The 14,285-nt window shown below is 37.1% G+C and overlaps 1 long non-coding RNA gene across 1 annotated transcript; it reads right to left on the reverse strand.

Moving 5' to 3' along the window:
- Positions 1–6,656: 6,656 nt before the first annotated feature.
- LOC149786784 (uncharacterized) lies at positions 6,657–7,775 on the reverse strand. The gene is made up of 2 exons (XR_016425222.1): positions 7,704–7,775; positions 6,657–7,269 (listed from the first exon to the last, which is right to left on the reverse strand). It is a non-coding gene; the product is annotated as an uncharacterized LOC149786784 (long non-coding RNA).
- Positions 7,776–14,285: the final 6,510 nt, after the last annotated feature.

A 14,285-nucleotide genomic window follows, 5' to 3' on the forward strand; every position in this document is an offset into this window, starting at 1 on the left:
GAGTTTGAAAATGACACCTTTCAACTCATAAAGAACGCTGTGCTCTTAGGAATAACGGATAACCTACGCAAACATATTTGTGTAGACCTTGTCTGTGTGTCACGTAATTGTATAAATCCTTTTTTTATTAAATACGTTTACTCGGGTTTCGGTTTTTGTGTACAACGATATCCGAGGGTTATTTATGTATATTGTAAAATATTTCGAAATAGTGAGATCGGTTCATCCTATGCCGCACGTGCGAAGTGATTTGAATGGGAAACGCCGAATGCTACCAGGCTGAATGTATGACGACTTCGTCTGTGTATAAATGCCTCACCGTAATATTAAATATTCACATTACGGAACGTCTTGTCATTGAGCAGTCTACTTTAAGGTCTTGCACATCTTCAGCTGTAGAGGTATGTGAATTATTAATTTATTGTGCATAAGTTATAAATATTGTACTACCACGTTTATATTTGTATTTTTGCTAGGTATCTTCGGTTTACGTAGTATAATACAAATATTTTATATTCTTGTTTGTCACTTAGAAAGGGATTCATATTAGCAATATAAAACTGCATGTTTTAAGAAACGTTTAATACCGTAGGATTCTTTTCGGGCACGGTTGTGTTAGCTTCTGAACCTGTTTGTTGTTTTGTAATTGTGCCGATAATGCAATCTGTTTAACTTACCGTATATATAACGTCATTATATACCTGTGTCATGCATAGTACACGATGTTAGATGTATTTTCAGCTGACCCGAGTGACCGGAGCGATCCGAGTTATCGGAGTGATCGAAGTGGACGTAGTACAAGCTGCAGGGTTAACCATAGAAGTCGACCATAGCAACTGTGAAGCAAAACCATGTCAGCCGTGGAGATGAATACTAATGGCTTGATTGGCCAGTGTGACTCGTAGCCGAGTTTGCTGGTGACAGAGTTTGGAACTCCATAATCTTTAAGCCGTGGGCTAATTTTGGAGGTTTGTAAAACCCAATGTGTTTTTGGGGACTGTAAATATAATTTGTATATCTATCCCTTTTGTTTAAATAATTTCACTATTTGAGTGAATACATTTTACTATATGAGTAAAATACTACATTTTGTTTTACTATTTGAGTAAAACACATCAATATTTTTATTGTGAAATCACTGTGAATCATTCACTCCTTGTCTTTGTACTATGTAAGGTCATATATTTGTATTTCCTTATTAAGTCCGAACATTTCATGTTAACTGATCCACTATTTGGATCATATACACGTATATATTAATCATAATTAATTGCTCATTCAAGTCGTTCGTTATTAAACATTGTATTTGTATCGCCATCAAAAGTGTTTTGTTGTAAATTCGAAATCCCACCCAGTTATCTTGTTGCACCGTGATGGTGATGTAGACAAGGTTGGCAGGCTTTTTCTGACCAGGCATTTGAGTCAGGCAAGGTATGGCGGAAATCGTAGTTGTCCGCACCGAACAACTCAAACTGGAGTTAGCAACACCAATTTATGTTGATGCGTCTGTGCTGGGTTTGTCAAAGCTTCTCAGGTGCGAGTTTTGTCTTCCAAAGTCAAAACATTTTACCGTGATTGCGTAAAGATACCTTACATGGACATGTCTAAGGCATATCACCACCATTGATTTATATTATGATATGGCATTAGATATATTCGTAAATGAATTGGGCACTCGTGATTATGCAAACGATCATTCGCTCTTTAGTAACACAAACAATAGTTTGTCGACAACTTCAATCCCTAAAATGTACTCGATCGTATTCGGACCGGAGAGCGGTAAGAATATTAAAAAAGATCAAATGACTTCACCGGGTTGTTTGTTGTAAAGGATCTCAAACACGACGCATATGATGAATGTTTTCGCAAGTGACGTGCTGGTGTGTTTCAATCCACCAGGGTGAATTTGTCTCCACTTCATGCGAAGCGAAAAATATTACTCGAAGGAATCACCATTTACTCGAACGGACATCTCACGATTATACAACAATTGTATTGTTGATGTGCTAGAACATGAAAATAGACTGTTGTGATAGTTTTGTATCCGCTGTTGTGATTTGCAGCTCTTCCCGCATAAAGTATGATTGTGTTGTACAGGAACTGACATTCAACTCGGAATCACCAACAATTTAAAGCTCCATTTGTAAGAGCAGTCAAAGCCTAAACTATTCAATCACGGTGAAATGTTTCCAAAGTCGGTTCGCGCTAATAAAGGTTTGCTGGCAAGGTCAAAGGCGAATGCTCGGGTAAGCCAACCGAAGGGTATGTGGGACTGGGGAGTAAATTGTACTCGATCGTGGCTCCTGCAAGAACATCAAAATGGGTAAGAGTGTTCCACAAGTGGCTAAGTAGAAGGATCTGAAACTCATAATGTCCCTGGAACATATTCGTGACCGACGTGAATTTGGCGCACACGTTAGCTCTGGTTCGGTTCAATGAGCAGCGCATGGGTTTTTTCCGATGCACGTAAGTGACTTTGTCCCGACGTAATACCCAACGATGGATACTCCCCTATGGAATGACCACTTACGCGTTTGGCCATAGTGATGTTGTAAATCAAATAACGATTGATACCGGTAAACGGGTGGGAACAAATCATGGTTATATTTCGAATTTGCTGACACAATTTCCAATTCCTTTCACATATATGCTCGGCTGGGATGTTTTGGCATATCCGGTGACGGTTAAAAAACAGCACTGTTTTGGCTGCCTTGGAGTATCAGTCAATTCCGAAATCGGGAACACATCGGTAGACCATACGGGTCAGTAGCATGGCACTTTCCACCTTCTAACTCTCCAGCTGCATTGAGATACTGATCAAACTTGTCTCCGCTTGGTTGAAAATGAGCTGGCTATGAGACAATTTCTTAAGTAACAGTGACAGGTTGTTTTCGAATTGCGATGACTGGTTTTAATCCAGTGTTAGGTGGGAATACATTGTTCAATGCTGCCATGACTAATCGAAGACGTGTTACCAATTTATTAGACCGTTTTGGCTTCTTTAAGAATTCCTGATCGTATTGATGACCAAATCACTGTTACTCAAGGGAACGATAGGTCAGGATGTATATTTACATGTCAAAGTCTTTGCCAGAATCCACTTGTAAGAATTGTAGTCATGTAAGAGGTATGCGTGCATAAATACGTTCGTGTGCGTCTGCGACATTATTTGACGTCAGGTACTAAGCTTCTTTGTTTCTGCTGACAACATCGACTATGGTTTACGCGTACATGTATACACATAAACGCCTTTTTCATTCACGAACACGATCAAGTGGAAGGAACAAAAGATCTGCGTAATGACCTCATTATGAACCTCGGTAGAAACCAAACACGTTCAGTCTGTCTTGGTACTGCAAAGTAAAGCTGCCACAACGTTTGTTTAGCTATCCATTGTCGAACAACTCCATGAGTGACCATTAGCGCTCTTGATAAATGTCACGTCCGTTTCACCTTTCCAATACCTATATTAACTATACTTTATATTTGATAATATCCGGTTTTTGTGCCCTTTGTTTGTATTGATATTATTTGCTTTTAAGTGAAATTTGGGTTTCATATCTCCCTTGATAATCTTTATTGTGATTCCTTCACGCAGTGTTCGAATAATAGCATTCAAGTCATGGGTAAGATTCACGTTGGCACGTTGACGTGCACGCATTCCGCTAGCAGATCAATCATTTGATTCTTAATACGCAAGCGGCATCGACGGGTTGATTGTTACTTCACCCGGATTTGGTTGGTTATTACAGTCAAGGTGTATGTATAGCCATGTACCAGGCCCACATTAATTGTGTCCGAAAATGTGTTTTCCCACTGCGATATTTGGTCCACTGTGCACCAGGTAACTTTGCTACTGTAGCCATGATATCAACCCAGACCTTTATGTTAAATAAACATGATCGTTTTTGCTCCACACTGAACACAAGTACTAGGAATGGCTGCTCATCTATTACTTGTGTGTACTCGGGTTGGATTTGCCGTATGTTTTCGCTAGATATTGAATACTTTTTGAATACATACTGTAAAGTGTAATTTTCAAAGGCATCACGAAAACGCAAAATCGCAGATGATTTCGGTGAAAAGAACGATTTGAGAAAACGTAACGATTTTACCTTCATTGTATTTTGTGCATAGGCAACACCTAAACTGTCAAAGCAAGATGATTGAACAATGTTCCCCAAATATGTTCGTGCTCTGATCATTGGTCAAACTGGGTAAAGAAAAAAGCAACTGTTGTTAAATATGGTTTTAGAATGGCTAACGTAGGATCAGTTTGTACGTGATTACGCCATCGGCTGATGACCAATCGTGTTATGATGTTTTGAAAGACTTTCAAAAGCGTGAAGTGACAAAAGATCGCTGAGAAATGGTAACAACGCCACTGTTGATTTCTTTTCCACCATTGATGAAGCGCCAAGTATAGACGATTTGGATGTACAAAAACTATCATTTAATGTACGATGACGTGATGTTTGAGAACCAAGTGAATCCCGCTCAAATTATTTGAGTAGGACACAAAAACACCGACGTGATATGTTTGGCTCAGCGATATGCACGTGTGCCAAAAGTGATCCATGATAATTGTAACATGTTGATATTTTGTGGCACGATCATGGAGACATTCACTAGACAAGGTGTGCTCTCACCACAAGTGGTATAAATTCGTGGCATATTTTTGAGGAGAACAAAGGCCCCATATGTTTTTTCACCACTGTATTATCTGTTACATGCAGGGGCAAATATCATACGGATCGGGACACAAACGTGTCTCACGCTCAAATTATCAACAAACAAAAAAAAATTCATAAAGATATATGCCATTGATGTCGCAAACGAAAATGGGAAGTGACGCCGTAAATTGATTCAAAATGTTATATAAGACCGGGAAAATGTCACAGATATGTTGCAGTCGTGTCCACCTATATACGACGACATCACTTCGGGCTTTAAACAAACAATTACGCAGTTGATTAGACTAAAAAAATAAATTATCGAACGCACTGAAGCTATTAAAATGGCAACAACAGCAACGTCAAGGATATAAAAACATCAACAAGAGTAAATGCGGAGACGATTACGCACCACCCACAGGTTATTTAGTAAGTCAAGTAAGATTGTTGTGAGATAGGATAAGCCGTTTGCATACTCGTAAAAGCCACATGTGCCCTTGTTGAGGACATCAGAGATATCTACCGTTTGGTGGAAACAACATATTTGTTTTTCTCAGACTCGTGCCACTTGCCATAATATTGACTTCCCTTCTTGCGCACGACATAGAATCGACCTATAATGAAACAAAAATCGACGAAGAAAGATATTGATGACCACCAATGACTATAAAATGTCCCTTCGTGTCAATGTGTCCGCACACAACTCCATTATCAACTCACTCCATTATCACACAACTCAGTCATGAAATCTAAAACGTATGCGGTTGATATTGCATGATCGTGAATAAGATCAGTTTTAGGTTGGCCTGACAATATTCCAGATCACAAACAATTTTTATGTATGGGACATCATTGTGAGGATTACATCGACCTAAGTCAATTTAATTTGTGATGTTGTCAGTGGTAGTTATGACAGCAGGTCCGAAACGACTGGAAACGGAGGAGGGGAAGAGCATATTCCTCCAGGGTTACATACTGTTTGTGTTTTTACCAACAGTGGAACCAAGTGATTTTATTTCAATTTCGTCCGTAGCACCCATGTATCTTCCGTGTCATAATAATCTGTTGCCACAGTCGTTTTTTCATTGCGGATCATTATGGCAGCGTTGTAGATCTGCATTGCAAAACATTATCGATACAACTGTACACAATATATCGATATGACATTTAATAATAATAATAATTGGACGTATAGACAGTGCGCATTTTTAACACGAGAAAAGCATCTTAGGTAACATATTTCGCTGTTCGTGGATTGCTCACAGGCACACCAAAAGTGCTGTAGTCTCTGACATCACGAGCTGAACCAAACGATAAGCAATTTGAAACGCAATCGTTGATAACATCCAATGCGCTGATGTGACTCGCTTAAATAATCTGGTATTACAGAGAATGATTCGCTTCGAGATCGAATACGGCGATTAGTGGCACGATCACCAACAAAGATGGTTCCTGTTGCGCTTCCATCAACAAGAAACTATGCCGCCTGCGGTTAGAAAAATCATTAATAAAACCGCTCATCAACGATTATCAGATTCAGTGATGGCATATCTGACAATAGTGTGTGTATTGCGGTTGAGGACGTGAGTGGTATTAAACAATCAATAATATGTAGTTCCATTATGGCTCAGTTCAAATAAATATCATTTGACACCGGCATGCCTGTGTTATTTGATCGAAGTAAACGAAATTTACAGTATTGTTCAAGGAAGGTCAGGGACCACAGTCAATTAAAAACAGCTTTACAGGAGCAAAACACGTCTTTGTTCTTCCTTCCATGTGAGTGGGTTTTTTTTTTGTTTTGAGGGTGACAGAAAGCCTGACCGCAAGAACAATAACAATTACAATGCCAATATCCAAGTTGGATTTTTCAAGAAGTGCATGCTGGCGTTATGTAAAAACAGTACACTTTACATCTGTAACGCAATCGAGCTAATATCCTTTGAGACTGAATTGGTATTTAAGAAACAACAAACACGTATGCAAGTGAGCAATAAAAAGATGGATAATTCTTTCACACTAATGATGAAGTAACATGACATCAAAATAAATACTAAGGTACATAATATGGATCCAATGGAAAACTATGATGAAGAACAGATATACTTATTTGAAATATTCAATAATTATAAAGTTGTCTCAGATAATTAAACACTACCATGCGTTCTTATAGTCAAACACTATAATGAAATTCTTATAGTCAAACACTATAATGATATTTCTCTTAGTCAAGCACTATGACCTTCTTATAGTCAAACACTATAATGAAATTCTTATAGTCAACCACTATAATGAGATTCCTCTTAGTCAAACACTATGACCTTCTTATAATCAAACACTATAATGAAATTCTCTTATATGTCCAATATTTACTTGACATTTCATATGCCCTTTGACCCGCTCCCAGGCTCGGTCACTTCAAGAATCCAGACTTCTCGTTCACATATATGTTGCCACTTTCCTGGCGGTCTCTCACCACTATTGTTGCGGCCTCTGGCTACACCTAGTCAGTCCGCACACAGTTATCCATACCTAGATACTCATACCTAGTTATCCACAAATAGTCATCCACGCCTAGTTATCCACACCTAGTTGGCTGAATATGAAAAGAAACAACTTTCCAAATAGTCTGCTTTATGTGTATCTAGATTAAAATATCTGAGCATTTCAAATGGATTAATACTAACACACCTGAAATATTCCTTATGTACGACTATGACGTACGAATAGCATACCAAAAAATATAAATATGATGTACTAAAACTCTAATACATACATAATACGTCTTCAATATTAGTTATAATAGCGAAAATATGACCTACCAACAGGAGTATTGCATATATGTTCAAATCCCTGTTAATAATCCGAATCGTACCATCTCTCGCTACCACATTACATAACCCATACACTCTTGATGAATTAAACTACAAGTACGATAAAACAACTCAAACGTATAATACAACACTGAACGTGTTTTGCGAAACTGAACATTAATTAAAAAGAGCGTTGATTAAAAATAATATAACTTACCCAACTCGTTGGCTCAAACTAAGACATAATGGCGATCCCGCCCCGACAGCTAAATACATAAAGAGCTTCCCTCTAATGACTGTGTCAATCAAGATCCCTAAGTAATATATATAGTCGCGCGCGTTAACATATTATGCACGTGCCGCACAAGCAATGAAGGCGTCATGCGATGCAAAGAAAAAATATATTTACAAGATACTGTGGCGCGCGAAACCCGTCAAATACTAGAATTTATGGTGGTCTAAGCAAGACATATCAGGTGTTTCGTAACAACATCTTCAAATGAAAGGAACTCGAATCGATTCTTGAAAATGTAGACATAGTCATGACGATTATCAGAGTTGCCTGATACATTAATGATTACACACAAAAAAAACAGCAGGCACAACAATGACTTTTATCTATGATCAAACAGATAATTTATCCCATATACTCGTCCGCGGAGGCGTAAATGTGGTATTTATCCCATTATCCCATTTACCCGCTGGAGGTATTACATAGTAGAAGAAGGAGTGGAATATACTGACTCCATAACTTAGCAAGTGGTCGACATATATTCGACCTAAATGGTTTTGATAGAGTCCTGATCACATTTGCTTATCATAAATGGAAAAAAAGAGAGATTCGTTGGGTCAAACAGAATTGCTAATAAATAACGAGCGGCACATTAATATTGCTTTTACACAAGGAGTATAATATGAAAGGCTGGACTTGAGGTCCATTATGAATTGTTATACAGTTGCAGTGTGAGAAGTATTAGTTGCCGGAGAAGAATTCCAGGTCTAAGCACTCGGCGTCGATTTTGACTGGTACTTAACGGGCGTCTTTTTTAAGATCAGATTTGTTTACTGAATATGTGTAATTGAACCTGACCGCGGTGATGAGGATAGGGATTATGCCTACGGGGAGTTTGAGAACATTAGAAAGGCAGTCAAAATTGATGTTGATTTCGTTTCACTTGCCAATAAATATCGGCGTCAAAACATCGTTACCAGATCATAGTATACTCTGAAAAAAGAAACTATAAATTGATAGATGGTACCACCATCATGTACCAAAACCAACTCGAGGTGAGCTTGGAATAATCGCACGTTCACGTAAAAACGCTCAATCATTAACTGCAGCCCGACTCAGGGATTACGAAGAAGTGAAATTCACAGATGCATTCACCCCGGTCGCGTTCACAGAAGAATATTTTACACCAGCATTGACTCGGCCTAAACCAAACGAATGCTATTCAGCACGGATACACATATTCAAATAACAATTATTGGGTGACGAAGAAAACAGTGGTTTAATAAACAAGGTACAGGAGTAGCCATTATATTTTTGAGACCGTATTGCTAAACCCCAAGAATGTAGAATAGGTGAAAACCTATACATTTGTCAGATACTTTTTGTAATTGTATATCAATTTTGCCAGCAAATAAAGAAGAAAAAACTTTTAGAATTGCTCATGCGTATAGCAGCTTTGTGTGATAAGGCTGGGCAGGGTCTGCCTGTTGAACAATTATACTATTTGATTACATTATTATTAGAAGAACTATGACCCACATTCAATATCTAATACGTGACAAATAATCGAAGCAGAACAAGAGCTGCAAGATTAAATCATCAAGATAACCGCGTTGATCATGAGATATAAACGAGCGTCTTTTATCTTAGATGCTATTTATTGACCTGCTGCGGAAACGACGTTCAGTCTTGGTGTAACTGGAATCATGGCAACAACTGCCATTATAGGTGAACCAATCATAATTATGGTTAGAGCTATATCGATAGTAACCGGTGTATCCGGTGGCGCTAGCAAATTAATTTCGATACGACTACATCTGAGTGTCTATTCAGGGTTGCTTGCAGCAGAACAGAACAGTCAAAATAAAATCAGTAGACTTTATTATGTTGCATTCGATGATATCCTACCAGTGCTCCCCATTATGAGACTGTGCTGGCGGAAATAGAAAACCACAGAGAATTAAAGAAGAAACCGCACGAATATACGAATATTATAAGTTGAGTATTGCTACAAAATGTGTGAATAATAAAGCTTTATTTACCGACACAACAGCTGCTTTGTGAGTTGCATGGAAATATAGATAAGTACTATATGCATACACATCCATAACCAACAAGTAGTGGTAAATTGCCTTGTTATACTCGTTGGGCTCTGATATAAGTGATAGACTATACCACATGACTGATCACTTTCGTATTTAGTAATGCTAAACATTCATGGGCTACGTTGGGCATATTGATTGTCTAGAAAGTCATGACGGGTAGAGGATATGACACGTATCAGGGACCTAAAGGCGCCAAAACTTACAATAATTATATTTTGCAACTATTATTGACGCATTTAAAAGTATTGTATTGCAGGCAATTTGTAAGTGATATTTTATGACGGTTAGCACCATCTGAATTGCTTATAATTATAATTAATTTTCGTATGATAATATAGCTATGTATGTCCCATCAGTAGGATAGTGTGGTGATATACGGAAGTAAATAACACTATACAGAAATGGGAAACAAACACTATGGCCCAACCCTAGAACGTACGACCCTATACTGACAAATTGACCCTATATTAAAAGGAATAATTTTAACTGTAGATTCGTTCTATATGGAGAAGGAAAATTAATATCAAAATAGCTCAGCACGGATTTGTTAATTTATTATTAAACAAAACAATGTAGTGTGAATGGCACGACGGATACAAGAGTAACCTTAATGTTAGCAATGTACATACGGTTAAGATTAGTATGTCATTATAGGAACAAGGGAAAACGTAATGTTAAAACTAACTTATTGACAAGGACCCCATTGTGACTGAATAATATTAATTCACCTACTGACCGATGCCTACACTTTAATTAACAACATTCTGACCAATACCCATTCATTTATTGACCAGAGCCTACACCTATACATTGTAAACAGGGCATACTAAGGTCCATATAACACATATTTAGCAAAACTAATCATTCTGACAACAGCACAGTGTGTTCAGAATTAGCGCAGCGTCACGTATCCTGACAATAGAATGTGTCGGACAAATGGTAGTGTGATGATTTAACTTTTAAGAGAAACACCGATTTATTAAATGCGTCACCGTAACTAGGTAGATTATATTTGATGGTTAAAATGCAGGGAGAAATGATATAGAAAACCTATTTTCGTACATCATTCTGCCTTGATCAGGTTCTTTATAATTTCAGACAGAACTTCAAATGCATAGGAAAACGCTACAACATATGGTCGCAGCTTAGTATAGTGTTAATTGTATTGGGGTGTGCAAGATATACGATGAGGAAAATATTTTTATTTTTAGAGCTATCGAACAGACGTGACAATTTTTTATAAGAGCAAAAAAAAAAAAGAATAGCATACTCGAAATGTTTAAATTATATAAATTTATTTGCAGAGGCTAAAATTGCTTGCAGCTGAAAAAACCAATATAACACTAATATCGAAACACTATTTATATCTACAAAAGATGGCATTATCCTACAAATTGTAGAACCTGAGTGAGAGAGAGCGTACAATAAAATTGTTGAAGCAAGTCGGTTAAAACAATGCTATAGAGTTATTTTCAGTTTTGTTTGTTGATATATAGCACAAACATTTGAAGCACGCAAACATTGTACAAAAAGAAACTAATGTATCCCCTTTGGGAGATCACTTTCCTGATTAGTGTTGGAACAATGTCCCCATAACGTTGCTTCCTAAAGTGTACTTAGTGAACTACTTCTTTATTTATCAAAACATTTTAAGTGACTTTTGTTGAAAATTTACCACATACATATCATGCATTGATCAGATCTTTTTGACACTTTTAATTGACAAAGGCATAGCCTAAAATCTGATTTAAAATATGCTCCCCTGCATAGATAAATATTTGAAAAATGCTCACTCATATTTGTGTTCTAAATGCATCCAACACAACTGTTCTTTATGTAACTAAACATGTTTTATTCGTTTTTTGTTGACAGTTTTTAAAAAAGGAAGCAAATACTGACAATCACTATTCAAATTTATATCTCGCGAATAACCTACCGTACTTTTTTTACTTTAGGTCACATCTACGTTATTCATTGTATATTTATTAACATATAATATTTCGGATTATGTTGTATTAGGAAGCTATTGTCAATACATAAAAATCAGCTCTTCCTGATGTAAAATCACCAATGATAAAATGTTATTGGAGTTGTGTTGTTTCAACAATAACTACAGTACTGCCCGTTATTTTTATCACTTTCTAAATTTATATTTTTATTCAAATGTAATGGTATGTTCTGATTGCGACTTAAAACATCCACTTAAATAGATAATCCTCAAGATGAACTATTTTACTGTAGGAATGTTTGTGAAATCAACGTCTGTTTATTTTAATTATCTTGTAACCATTGATGATGATTTCATATATGCACATAGTGTTTGCGTTGTCAAGGCAAACAATATCATAAGACTTAATAATTCAGTTAAGTCGGGTAATACAAACTTTTGTCTCGGACGAAAACTATTTGCCAAAGCTATTCTAAAATATTCATATATACAGGTTCTTTTTCTTAACATCTAATCCATGCTTATGTCCATGCCGATTCTTTTGGGCTAGTTTCGCTGTCACTTCACCTGCGTATTGTTGACGAACCTGAAGGGGTATTATAATTAATATTCGTTATAACATCAGCTTTCAACCAAAGCCTGTTTTACTGTGTCCGTATGATGTTGCCTGCCGCTCTTTCATGAGTTTACTATTGAAAGAAATTCTGCCAGGGAAAAAATTAAAACTCAGTCTTTCTTTGCTTTTGTGAAAGCTAGCAAAACATTTAGCTTCGCTCCGAAACAACCTTAGGAAGCGTTTTATTTACGTCATACGATTTCCCCTTGAGATGTGCAGGAGCATTGTAGCGAGATAATTCAGTAACAGTCGGATGAATTTTGAGGACATAATTTCTCTGGTTATCTAAGGATACTATTTTGTCGGATGGATAGATGATATGTTGTCGTTCAAATTAATGTTTCTGGGGTCATTTTGCTGCTCGTTTCTTATAAACTCTTTTAGCACTTCCTCTTTATTTTGATCTTCATTTTCACCTATCAAGGTAGTAGAGAAAAGGTTTGGGACCGGTCTTGCTAACATGGGTCAGTACCTTCTTTACCACTTGACGTTATTCTTTCTGCATATCTGAGGGCCTCAAAAACAAATAAATAATTATGCTATGACTCTTTGAAGAACGCCCACAAGTTAACCTCCTAATCACGATCCGCACGATCGTCAGGTCGCGTAAAGTTACATTTGTGGAGTCGAAACTTACTGTGATACTCTGACGCGCGAAGTGGTCAGTTGTGACAGCCTCCTGTGAGAACAAAAACCATAGGCGCCTTTGCAGAATCTATAATCTTGAATTGGCAGGCCAAACAATAATCAGATTAGTTGCATAATTCAAACTCCTTTGTCACGGATTATTCCTGGATGTCATCAAGCAAGTCTTTTGTCAATAGTTTTCACCATTTTATTTATCGTCGTTGCATAAAATACTATATGATTTTTACAGTAAAGATTTCACCTACTGCCGAAAATATTACAAACATTAAAATCGTTTGAGATGACCTCAAACTTTAGCTTTGGTTTCTGAGATTTTTCGGTCTAGCGGTGATATTATTTATTCCACATCATTAATCCTGCCACTGCTGACTGCAATGTATCAATTTGGACTGCTGATCTCTAGTGATGATAGCACAATTATTTGTATCAGGGCAGTATTAATATATTTTTGGGATAATCGGGTTAAGCTGATTGGATATCGTTCTTTGAATTCTTTGGCATGGACCAAGCCATCCAGACTTTTATTCCTGCATTAATCTCCAACGGGATTTTACATTATATTTTTCTAGTCTTATTTACCTGTCAACTTTTGAATGAAAAATATTATGTTGGGGATGTGCAATTTTTTTCGGACGTACATTATTATCATATATGTGAGCGGATTCTCAGAATCCTTCAACCCTTGTTTGATTCCTCCGTAGTAATCTTCGATCACCACCAAACGTACTGAGGATGTTTTGCGCTGTGGCTAAATTTTCCAAATTGACACGTAATAGTTCGCTTGTTTGTGCAGCCACAATGAAAGCATTTTGTTAACACCGCCAGCTATGCTAATTGCTATCGAACAAACCTGACTATCGTATCTATGCGGTAGTTGCGATTCCATTAAAGTCATTGCCAAAACTGGTGGTGTCTGCAATTCTGCCCATTGCATTTATGACAACAGAGTGCTTTTTTTTCGAGAGGACGAAAGCTCTTTTGGTGATTTTATTTCCAAGCAGTTATTGTGCTTCGATATTTGCTTCGCTTCGGCAGCTCTGAGGGTCCATTTAAATTGTATGTTATCAAAGTAAATTTGTTGACAAAGTTCACCTTGATCAAATGCTTCTGGGCTGGGTGCAGATATAAACAATTGTACATCTTCACCGGTAAAAGTGCCATAAAAGTACAGGAAATATTTTTTGTGAGCATTTATTACTCCGACGAATTTTTGCATGCATCTGTTTTTACCTAAATCTAAATGGATCGCG

This window comes from Sinohyriopsis cumingii, chromosome 12 (assembly GCF_028554795.1).
Source record: "Sinohyriopsis cumingii isolate HCF-2022 chromosome 12, ASM2855479v2, whole genome shotgun sequence".
NCBI classification, from domain to species: domain Eukaryota; kingdom Metazoa; phylum Mollusca; class Bivalvia; order Unionida; family Unionidae; genus Sinohyriopsis; species Sinohyriopsis cumingii.